Source organism: Perissodus microlepis, chromosome 6, assembly GCF_051167445.1.
Source record: "Perissodus microlepis isolate ML-2025 ecotype Zambia chromosome 6, ASM5116744v1, whole genome shotgun sequence".
Lineage (NCBI taxonomy): Eukaryota > Metazoa > Chordata > Actinopteri > Cichliformes > Cichlidae > Perissodus > Perissodus microlepis.
This window is the reverse complement of record NC_140466.1, coordinates 31,285,941-31,298,263: the sequence shown is the minus strand read 5'-3', so window position 1 is coordinate 31,298,263 and position 12,323 is coordinate 31,285,941. Positions and strand designations below refer to the sequence as shown.

Sequence of the window (12,323 nt, the reverse complement as noted above, 5' to 3'; positions counted from 1 at the left end):
GGGCAGAATTCAAACACACCCTGAAAATCAAAGTGGAAATAAGATACAGCAGGCTACTTTGCCAAAATTTTGTTTTTGTAAATAAAAATGATACTTAGTAGTTTGTACTGCCCCCACATGCTTTTATGCATGCCTGACAACATCAGAACATCCTCCTGAAGTCACGACAAATGCTATCCTGGGGGTCAGGCGAGTGTTCGGGCCAGTCAATGCTATTAATTCTTTCATCCTCCAATAACTGCCTGCATACTCTCACCACATGAAGTTAGGCATCGTCGTGCACCAAGAGGAAACCAGGACCCTACACTGCACGATGTCTGACAGTGGGTCCAAAGATTCCATCCTGGTACCATGTCAGTCAGGGTGCTGTTGCCTAGCCTGTAAGGTCTGTGCATTACTCCATGGATATAACACTCCATACCATCACTGACCCAACACCAAACTGGTTGTGTTGAACGATGTTACAGACATCATAACATCCTCCAGATTCTTTCACATCTGTCACATGTCAAAGTTAAAGTCAGCTTTTATGTCAAAAACCCTATCCTCAGGTCATACACAGGAATTTGAAATTGCAATACTCCCACAACCCTCGGTGTACACTAAAACAGTATAAATGTTAAAAAATAAGATAAAAGTCTTAAGTACAACACAATGCAATACAATCTCACATAAATAACAGTGTCCAACACAATCAGAGTGCTTGTGGGCAAGAGTTTGTGTGCAAGTGGGGTTGGGGCAGTCAGTGAAAAAGCAATGGTGGAGGTTCAGAGTTTTGCATGTCTTGGGGGTGGAGGGAGGAGGAGGGAGGAGGAGAATGTAGGTCTGGAGTTCATGTGTGAGAGAGTCGAGAGGTAATGTAATGCAAAGGGCTTTTCCCGTGACATAGTAGATGTCCTGGAGAGAGGGAAGGGAAGTACCCATGATCTCTCTGCTGCTCTCACTACTCGTTGTAACTTTTTCCGGAAGGACCCAGTGCAGGAGCCATACTACCCAGTGATGGAGCTGGTGAGGATACTCAATGGTGCCTTTGTAGAAGGTGCTCATGATGGGGGTTGAGGCTCTTGCTCTCCTCATCTGCAGGGTGGGGGGTTCAGAAATGAAGAGGTGAAGTTACTGGGAGGTCTCAGCCTAGGAAGACTGGCAACTGTTTGAATCTTTTTTACTTGTTGAATATCTTTCTCACTGTAGAATGATGGTCTTCAAATTGGGATAGACTTCAAGTATGAAGAAAACATGTTAGTGTCATGAAAAGTTAGCAACCATGTCTCCTACCAATAGCACCACTGGAAGTTCTTGTACCAGATGTAGGCTGCAGGCTTTTCAGTCAGAGGACAGCTGCTGCTGCACATCAGTGTTACTGTCTGTCCCTCTGTGGCAGGAATCACCTTTACCTGCAGCTCTGAGAGGATGATAATGCCCCAAAACCCATGATGATGCAAACACTTTCTGCTGTATGAAGACTACAGACGGTCCAGGACATCGTTCACTCATTGATGGTTAAAGTTGGGTTTTTCGCTTCAGACATGAAAGCTCACTCTTTGGTCCATTTAAGTGTACAGTGAACCATTTGCTGCTTGAAGTCAGATGTTGATGTACGTGAGCAGTGGAGATCCACTGATGAACCTTTGAGAGCACAGATCCTGGTTTCTCCTCCATTAACACCTTAAAACAAACTTTCATTATTGATTGATTGTGATTGTTGCTGTTAGCTTATCTATCATTAATCACTGAGTAAATATATACTGTACTGTAGAACTAATCTTAAAGTCAGAAATTAATCATACAAAATCAAAGTTGTTCTTTCATAAATTGCATACAGTAATTCAATACAGTCAAAACCAATAATAAGTAATTGTTTCACTGTATATTTTTGACTCATAAATAATAAATCAACTTAGATGTAAAAGGTAAAAACTGAAACAAGTCTAGTATCTGCTAACGTTACTGTTGTCCAGGTTTTACATTTAAAGTTAACAGTAACTCTGAAACAGCTCAAATATTAGAAAGACAAACTACCTGAGTCACATAGCTGGGTTAACTTCTCTTTATCAAAGTCGAGGATTAAAATAACAACAGAGTGACACTTTCATATTCAGCTGTTTAACATTACACAGTAAAGCATAACTTCCTATACATGTCTCTTCTTCTTCATGTATGTGCATGCTGTGAATGTGGCACAATAAATTACATGCAATTATTTCCCATACTATTTACAACACATAAAGTGTATTTTAGTACTTTGTGTTGTCTCTCTTCTTTTGTGTGAGCAGAAACCTACAAAGGTGTTAAAACTGTTGTCTGTATATGGTTTATGCCAGATACTGACAACAGTGCACTGCTGTGCATTAGTTTTTATTTTATCCTTTGTTTTAATCAAGAAAAATAAGTTGTTAATGAAAACTATGAAGAAAGTTATCTGTCAACTAATTAACACTGGCCATAAATTACCCCTGAGATGGTAGTCATTATAAATATCATCATGCATTTGCGAAAATTGGTGAACATGCAACACTGAGCTAATTTCTGCTTTGTGGCAGTGTAAAAGTTCATTACCGTTACTGATTGTTACAGTTAAACTTGTCTTGTTGGTTTTAAATGTACATTGAAATATTTTCTTAATGTTTATTGGGGTTTATAATCAAGAACATTTCATTATCAAGCATCTAAACAGAACTACACTACTTCAGTATTCTTCTTCTAAATAAGTGGTAATAGTATTGAAAGGGTGTTAAAGTGTTAATAATCATAATCTTGTACTTTGACGAACTGTAAAAAAATAAAACATAAAATTACTATGCTCATTTTGGTTTCATACATAGTTTAGCAAAACACATGTAGCGATCCAATATGTGATTTTAAATTGTTACATGTGAGCTTTAAATATGCAGGTTATCAAGTTTCACTTTAAATCCAACCTGTGTTCTTCGTCTTCTGTCGTGTCTTTGTTTGACCTTTTTCCATCTCTGAGTAAAGTTATCTCATACTCTTTTTTTTGCTCCCTGGGACATCTAGCAACTGGAGCTTTAGCTAGCAACACAATGTGCGACAATCTGCATAGAACAGTGTGAGTACAAGAAAACAATTATTACAATATGATGTGTTAAATTTGCTTAGATGAGAGGGTCCAGCAGTAGATCAGAGGAATAGGTCTGTGTGTTTTAGTTTGGCTTAGCTGTAGGCCTGAGAGTGTGTGTAATTGTTTAGAGGGAAAGGAATTTATTGACACTGGGGATCTTCCTGTCATAAAAGGAGACAGGAAGCTACAGTTGAGGGGATGCTGATGTTTTTACCTGAATTTAATAAAAGCTCATAATTGTCATAAGTTAGAAGTAGGTTTGCAGGAGACTCTCCACTTGCTTATCTGTAAATGCAAGAGGCCAATGGCCCAGTGGATGCAGAGTGGGGGTCTCAGTGCTTGTAATCTGTTAACTCTGTTTTGTATGTTGTGTAGAGGAATTTGGTGTAGCTGGGGAGAGGGGAGATTACTTTTTTGACCGGCAGGAAGTCACAGACACAGAGACACACACACACAGTGCTTTGATGGTTACACTCACACACCCACATGCACAGTCACTAACGTGCACTCACATAAACACACGGGTTCGTGCACACACAGGCACTCACGTGCTCGCACATACATACACAAACACAGAGTTTGCAACACACCATGGGGGTTTTACAATGGGGTTGCTTCTATAAAAATGGTTGTAACAAACAAAGAAGTGAAGATCTGCAGAGGGACACCGACCTTGCACATCTCCCCTTCTAGAAGATGCATGCGTAACTGGATGAATAAAGGTTTTGTAAAATGACTACTGAGTCCGGTGCCGTCTCTGGATGCCCGAGGAATAAAAAAGAACAGGGGTGAAACTGCTTTACTTAACAGTAAACAGTTTGTGTTTGCTAATGTTTGTTAAGTTGATAGAAATGTAGAATCGTTATGTTATGCTACTCCCTTTAAGCTAATTCCTGTTCTGTAGTGCTAGCTAGATGCTGGCTACAACTTACAGACACCAGAACTAAGTAACTGAGTAACCAGTATAAATGATATAAATGAAAGATGTTCTTCTGTGTTTATTCTCCTTCCCTACATGTAGGATGGTGGGGGAGGCTATAGCTATAGTGTTTAACTGTAGGCACATTCCATGTAAAGATTCTGGTTTCCTTATTTAGTTAGGAATGTTCCCTTCCTGCCCTTTATGGGCTCACCTGTACTTAGGGATGGGTACCGGTTTCCGGTGCCATTATGGCACCGGTTCTGACATAAACGGTAGTAACCAGACCGAAAAGCAGCGCACATTTCGGTGCTTTATTTCGGTGCTTTTTTTTCCTGAGATGTCATACACTTTGGATTCTAGCCAATCATTTTACCTTTCCGAGGATAGTAGGCGGGCCCAGGTATGTACGTTCTTTTAGAGCAGAGCTACAGATTAAAAATGCCCAAGGTGAAGCGGTCAAAAGTCATGCTGTACTTCACAGCAAAAGATGTAAACTCAGCAGCCTGCAACAAGTGCTTTAAGGTGATACTGTGCAAAGGAGGTAACTCCTCGAATCTGATGAAACACCTGGCGACGTATAGCATTTTGTTAAAAGCAGAGAAATGTGCCGTATTTGATAGCTTGCTGCAAGACCTCACACCGTGCACATCTACTGCGGGTGGGTTTCCTGTTATCGACCCGGAGTTAGCAACATCCCCCAAAAACCCGAAGAGGAGAGTCCTGGCCCCTAGCCCTGCCAGTGTAGCAGAAATGATGACGGATGATGATGGCAGAAGCAGCCGTTCTTCTCTGCGTGAGTAGCTTAATGTTGTTTGTGTGTAATTTACGTTGAGTACGCTAACCATGTTATTAAATTAATGCATGTAAGGTGAACTAGCAAACACCGTCGTAGTTGCATGCGGCTGTCTTCTTGTTTGATGGCAGGTACTCCCTTCACCCTGGCCAAAAAGGTTAAAATGACCAAAGAAAAAGTGGAAAACAGCTAAACATGAGAGGTTTTTGGACAAAGTTTGTGTTTTTTTCCATTGTTTAAGCACTGCTTCCAGCGAAGAGTGATACCATAAATTTATTAGCCTATAGCTGCAGGCTATAGGCTAACATTGTTATCTTTTTACATAAAAACAGCTGAACATGAGAGGTTTTTGGACCAATTTTGTGTTCTCCATTCTTTAAGCACCGGTTCGAGCACTGTTTAAGCACCGGCACCATTTCAAAAGTACCGGTTTGGTACTGGTATCGGATAAAACCTAAACGATACCCATCCCTACCTGTACTTGTATATGGTGGACCATTAAAGGGGTTAAGCCATATACGGGGTGTGAGGGGAGATGACCCTTCTATGAACAGAGATGTTGTTAAAACGGTTGTAACCAGGAAGTCACGTATACAGACACACATAGACACACACACACATTCACACACATTCACTCACATACTCGCACGTGCATATACACACATAGCCTTAGCTTCTACGACACACCATATGGGGTTTACAGTGGGGGGTTGTGTAACTGTTTTCATTCAATAAAAGCTGCGAAGGGAAGCTGGGGTTTTGGAGTTGACTGAGGTCGGGTGCAGAACTTGCAACTCTGAGAATCTGACTGGGCTTCCCTTGCACAAGTAAAACCAATTGAGCTCTGATTATCTTGCTTTGTTCATGGTGATAAGTCTCTGAGTTAGCGAGGCCTGCGAGTGCAGACCTAACAGAAGGGAGTAAAAGTAAAAAGTTGTCAGAAAAATACTCAAGAAATGCAGAGATACCTGAAAATTGGACTTAAGTACAGCAACTGTCCCAAACACAATCCAAGACAAGGGATTTAAGTTGTGGAGGAAGCTTTATTTGCTGAGATGCAGAACTTAAAATGAAGTATAAAAAACACTAAAAGAAACAAACAAAAGCTAAACTAGAAACTAAGACTCTTTCAACTAGGAACTTACAACTTGGCATAAACAATGGAACGTGGACCACACACGAACGAGATTCAGGACTTAAATACACACACACACACAATAACGAGAGGATGGACAGCAGGTGGCAACACAGGGGGAACAAATCCGACATAACTATACAGGGGCAGCAAAACTGAACACAATGAACACAAGATGAAAGACTAATAAAATAAAACAGGAAGTACAAAAAATACAACTCATTAAATCACAAAGAACTGAAGACTGACTGAAACAAACTTAATAGAAGATGTAAAAATAACCATGAACCTAAGAAGCACAGAATATTCCAAAAATAAAAAGTACAATGTCCAAAAACTAGAAAACACTGGGTTACAGGCACTGACAACAGCATCATGGAAATGCTCCTGTTTTCAGGGCTGAACCGACTGTAAGGTGGAATAAAGAGGTACCACGTGTTTGTTTGTGAAGTAGACTCTGCTGTAGTGGACTTCATCCTCCTGCTTCAGTTGTGTTGAGATGTTTTCATACACAGGACCAGGGCTGACCTGATGGAGAAAAACAGCATTACATTATATTGCACTTTAAACTTGACTCCTTCTACTATATGATGGCAAAAATGAAATGGCCACTGGAAAGATTAGACAATCTACAACCCTAATCTTTACCTGTTCAATTTGGTCAGAACTTGTTGTTGTTGGAGACTGAGCAGAAGTTCTCTTTTTCCTGGTTGAAGTGACTAAACTGAAAATAAGTGACTTCAGAGCAGAGATTGAATGTACTGCTGTGAACCAACACTTACCTAACACACCAGCAGACAGTGAGAAGTATTAAAACCAGCAGAGTTGCAGAAACTCCTGCAGCTGCTGGTGTCCACGTTCCTGTGATACTTTGGACAGTGAGAGTCTTTGGAGCAGAGCTGATATCTTTGTTGGTTTTCACAGCACAGGAGTAGCTTCCTGCATCCTCCCTGCTGACTGGGTCTAGGATCAGATGTTTGTTCTGGTTCTCTCTCGGGGTCAGAGGTCGACTGTTCAAGTACCAAATGTAGTTTGTGTTGTCAGTCAGAGGACAGCTGGTACTGCAGGTCAGTGTGACTCTCTGACCCTCTGTCACCACTGCAGAAGGACTCATCTTCACTCTCAGCTCTGAAAGAGGAACATTGGTCAAAAACAAAAAATCTCCTGTGTGGCTTAGACATGAAAGATGGTTTCATGACTTTACTAAAAAATGATCCTTTAGTCCTGTTCAGCGGTGAAAGGTATTTACCAAAGAAGTGTGCAAATTCAAGGTATTTGTAACTTCAGATTTGTGTAACTTCAATCTAAATCCTCTTACACAAAAGTATTGTAATTATTATTCCACAACATTTTTTCCATTTTGTAAATTAGTGTTTTCTCCATTTCTCTATGATTTGGAATCATTGTCCTAATAAAATAAAATACCTACATTTTCATATGATTCATACCTATGATTTATTGCACTGAAGGCACTGAAGGCTGATCTAGCCAACAGTGTACATGTAGAGTTGTTAAGAACTGTGTAAATCTTACACAAGCACAACTATAAAAATACTACATATACCTTCATGCATTTTTTACAGAAGGAAAAAAAACTTGAAGGATGTGAAGTCTAAAACCCTTCTGCATTACATGTAACAGTTATTTTTACAGTCAGAAACAGGCAGTTTGTCTGAGGCCTTTTAAAGTCGACTATTCAGAGATACATTGATCTGACAGAATGTCAACATTTGAAATGGTGATCTTACAGATAGAGTTTTATTACCGTAGATTAATCTAATCAACAGTATACATGTAAGGTAGTTAAAATGAACTGATCCTTAAACAGCCACAGCTGCAAATCAAACACATGAATGTATCGATACACTTTTCTTTTTTCATCAGCAAGCCGAAATCAATTTCTTGTATAGGGGTTTTGTGGGCCTACAGATTAACAACCTGTAAATGGCACTGACAGATAAAATGAATTTACCTAAGATTTACCTGTAACAATCAAAAAGACTCCAGGCAGATCAGACTGTGTCCATCCTTCATGATCTCTCTTGAATCTGAATGTGTATCCTCCTGAGTCATTCTTCTTCAGGTTGTTGATGGTCAGGATGTGTTGGTTCTTCATGTTGTCCTGATACTCCACACAACCTGCAGCCTCAACCAGCTCTTCAACTTCCACTTTATCTTTTCTCCATTTTTTACTCCAACATTTATTTTCTGCCTTCTTCTTATCGTCAGGATGTGAGTATTCACATGTGATGTTCACTGAAGATCCTTCCAGAGCACAGATTCTCCTGCTGACATAATTCCTAATTCGGCAGTTTTTACCCTGAACACCTGAAATATAGATGGACGATTTAAAGTTATTTAAATGGCCTGTATGCTGACATTTGTATTTATAGTTAACTAGAAGAAGAAAAAATTGACTTCTTTATTACTCACAGACTTCTGCAGAGTGAAGGTACTTGTGGTCTGTTACAGCACAAGAGAACCTGTATGTTGAATTGCTGTGAGCTAAACATTGTTGATTCTTGTAGTTTCTGCTTGTGTTTTTGCAGCTCATGTAGGCAGTTTGAGGGTCAAACAGCTTACAGGTGGTGTTACAGGTCAGTGTGACACTATCTGATGTGTAATTCGTTCTTTGAACATGAACCTCTGAAAGATATTAAATACAGTTTTCATCAGTAACTGTGACATAATGTTTATAATTCTAATTTTGTTTTTAGGATGCTAACAAAAAAAATTATTAGGTCAATTAAGCTAAATATGACCTTTGTTAAAAAATTAACAAAGGTCATATTGAGCTTAATTTTTTATAAGGAAAATGACATTGAACAAATATATATTAGAGGTTTGATGGAAGATATTTGATAATTTGTTTAAACTTTACCTCTGGGATATGTGATTCTCCCGTTAGCATAGGTCACACTGAAGCAGGTCTCTGTGATGGAATCTGAAACAAAGACATAATACTGATTAAAATGATTCACTGTGTGACTCATTCTGTTTGTTTTGTAGCACAATAAACATCATGACTCACCCACAGAGACTTCAGGGGATCTGAGATCCTCGTAGCCTTTGACAGCACAGGAGTATGTGACTGCTTCCTCACTGCTGAGCAGCTCTTGGTACCAGGGAGACCAGTCCTCATAGAGAAACTCTCTGTTCTTGTACCAGATGTAGGCTGCAGGCTTTTCAGTCAGAGGACAGCTGCTGCTGCACATCAGTGTTACTGTCTGTCCCTCTGTGGCAGGAATCACCTTTACCTGCAGCTCTGAGAGGATAATGGAGAACAACTTATACAATGATGTCATAAATGAGTAAAAGTCAGTGTACCTGCAACAACTTGAAGAGTAATATTACTGAGTGAACAGTTCTTCGTACAGCAGTACGTATTTGCATCACTCTCTCTTAGATCATTGATTTTTAAAGTTGTTTTTTTCTCTTCAGACATGTTGTACGTTACACGTTGTCCATCCACAGAGAGCTCACTCACTGATCCATTTAAGTGTGCAGTGAACCATTTGCTGCTTGAAGTCATATGTTGATGTGAGCAGTGCAGATCCACTGATGAACCTTTGAGAGCACAGATCCTGGTTTCTCCTCCATTAACACCTTTAATAGAAACTTTCATTAGTGAACAGATACATTATTTTTGTTACTGTCTGTTTTTCTATCATTAATTGTTAAATAATGTTATAACTGTACTGTAAGAAATAACTTGAGAAAGTATTTTAAGTTATAGACAGCCATGCAGTATCTACTTTCTAAATTCTTTTTATTCATGTTTAATGACTCCTAAATAATAATGGATTGCATTTATATAGCACTTTTGAGACCCTCAAAGCACTTTATAGTTCCACTATTCATTCACTCACTGGTGGAGGCAAGCTACAATTATAGCCACAGCTGTCCTGGGGCAGACTGACAGAAGCGAGGCTGCCATATCACACCATCAGCCTTCTCTGGCCATTACCAGTAAGCGGTAGGTGAAGTGTCTTGCCCAAGGACACAATGACCGAGACTGTCCTAGCCGGGGCTCGAACCGGCTAGGACAAGACGAACTGCCAACTCTTGAGCCACGATCGCGCTTACTCATCATAATTCAATACTCAATAATTACTCATATCCTATAGGCAAAGTACAAAATGAACACAGTTTAAGACACTCGTCATTTGTTCACAGCGTTATTGTTGATCTAAGTGCATCAGCTAACTGAACAGTTTCATATTTCGTCTAACACATCGAACACCAAAACAGAACTTCTTTCTCTCATTTTAGTCTGTTCTGTTCATCATATTACAAATGACGTGTTCTTTGAGTTTTTTTTTTGCAAGAGCAGGAAGCTGCAGTGGTTAAAACTGTTGTCTGTGTCTGGTTTATAATGGTAACACCTCTGCGGTGAAACAGAATCTCCAGGCTGAAGATCAGTGATCAACATGAACAGCTGTGATGATGAACTCTGCTTACTCTGCTGTTAACCCTACAACCCTACAATCAGAAATAATTGGTATCACAAACAGCTTTCACATTCACACAGCATGTGTGTTCTAAAAACCCCACAAAAAATGGCTTAGAAAAAAAGAAACAAAAAACTGCAAAAACATGCAAAACACAATGGAAGTGTTGCTGGGGAAACAACAATGTGGTTAGCTGCATCTTTTTGTCTATCACAACATCAACAAATACTCATCTTCTTATGAGCATGTCTCTGCAATCCTTTGTATCAGCAATCTTTAAGCAGCTGTTCTGTCACATTTTATTTGTATTATTTTATATTGTTTATTTTTTATTACACAGGAAGATGTAATAAAAGGATAGAGTACAAATAGAAATGCACGTGTAAAAAAGAAACAGAGAACACATTCAACACAAAATAATCAAAAATGTACAGGTACATAAATTAACAATATTCTTACAGGGTGTGAGTGTGTGTGTCTTTGCCGCGAAATGTACTTGAAAATGAGGGTGGGATGCCACAATTACGCCCTCATAAGGCAGAGGCAAACAGAGATGGAACCGGGAGAACCGGGCCATCTGCAGCCCTGTAGAGCAGCGTTTCCACCCCTTTTTTGCGCCACGAACCGGTTTAATGTCAGCCAATATTTTATATCCTCCTCTCTGCCCCTTAATGCTCTCTGGTCGCTATGGTAACTTGGAAATATTTCTTTCAAAATAAGACACACAACTACAACACGGGAAAAGACCAAGCTAAGCCAAGTTAACAATAAAAACCCTGAAAACCATAAATTTCACACCCCAGCCTCAACTCTCGCGGCCTGGTACTGGTATGTTGAGGCCACACATCTTGGCAATATCTGCACACACATCCCAGCAGGAGAAGAAGGGAGGCCCTAATTGGGCCAAAAAAAAGAAAAGAAAGACGGTGCGAGTTCGGAGGACCATAGCCAACAGGCAACTGTCCCCATCATAGGCCGCCTTTAGGCTCCAGGCGCCCAAGTACCCAGATCAGGGTGGTCTCTGCCCAGTACTTGGCAGAGACCACCCTGATCAAGCAATCCCTGATCAAGGCAGTTGGTCAATGACCACGCCACAACATTCAGCCTCAAGCCCCCAAACCCCTCTCTTCATGACCATGTCCCCAGAGACCAAGGCTCAGCAAGCCCTACACACAGGTACACACAAAGACACGCATGCATACCTGCTCAAGATCAGGTTATGTGTTCAACAAAGGTTACAATGACAGCCAACTCTGTGACAGTGACTGCACTTTAATCTTAACACACCTTATAATAATTATGTCAGTCTGGGGATTGTTGTTCCAGTAATGATGTTATACTTGTTAAACGATCAACATATTCATACTGTGAGCTAAAAGGAGGCCATTTCTGATGTTTTTATATATTGAAACGCAACGGAAGATTCATTAGCAAATGTGTGCAGATTTATGCTTACACATCTTTCTACTCTGTGCCAGCCATTTAATGATGGTAAATGGCCTGTATTTGTATAGCGCTTTACTGGTCCCTAAGGACCCCAAAGCACTTTACACAATCAGTCACACACACATTCAAACCGTGGGGCAGACTGACAGAAGCGAGGCTGCCAGACACTGGCGCCACCAGGCCCTCTGACCACCACCAGTAGGCAATGGGTGAAGTGTCTTGCCCAAGGACACAACGACCGAGACGGTCCAAGCCGGGGCTCGAACCGGCAACCTTCCGATTACAAGACGAACTCCCAACTCTTGAGCCACGATCGCCCACAATGATGCGATTATTATACCATAAAAGAAAATAATCTTGCACTTCCAGACTCTTCAAGAGCTCATCAAAGCTAAAACACTAAGACCTGTAAGGAGGAAGGAGGAGAAAGAGTCATTCCTACCTGAGAGACACAGAATGAAACCCAAAAACAAAAATCCAGCTTCTGCCACGATCAT

At 40.3% G+C, this 12,323-nt stretch overlaps 1 pseudogene; it reads right to left on the bottom strand.

Annotated features, from left to right (window-relative positions):
• Positions 1 to 6,707: 6,707 nt before the first annotated feature.
• LOC146385973 (uncharacterized) lies at positions 6,708 to 12,323 on the bottom strand (annotated as a pseudogene).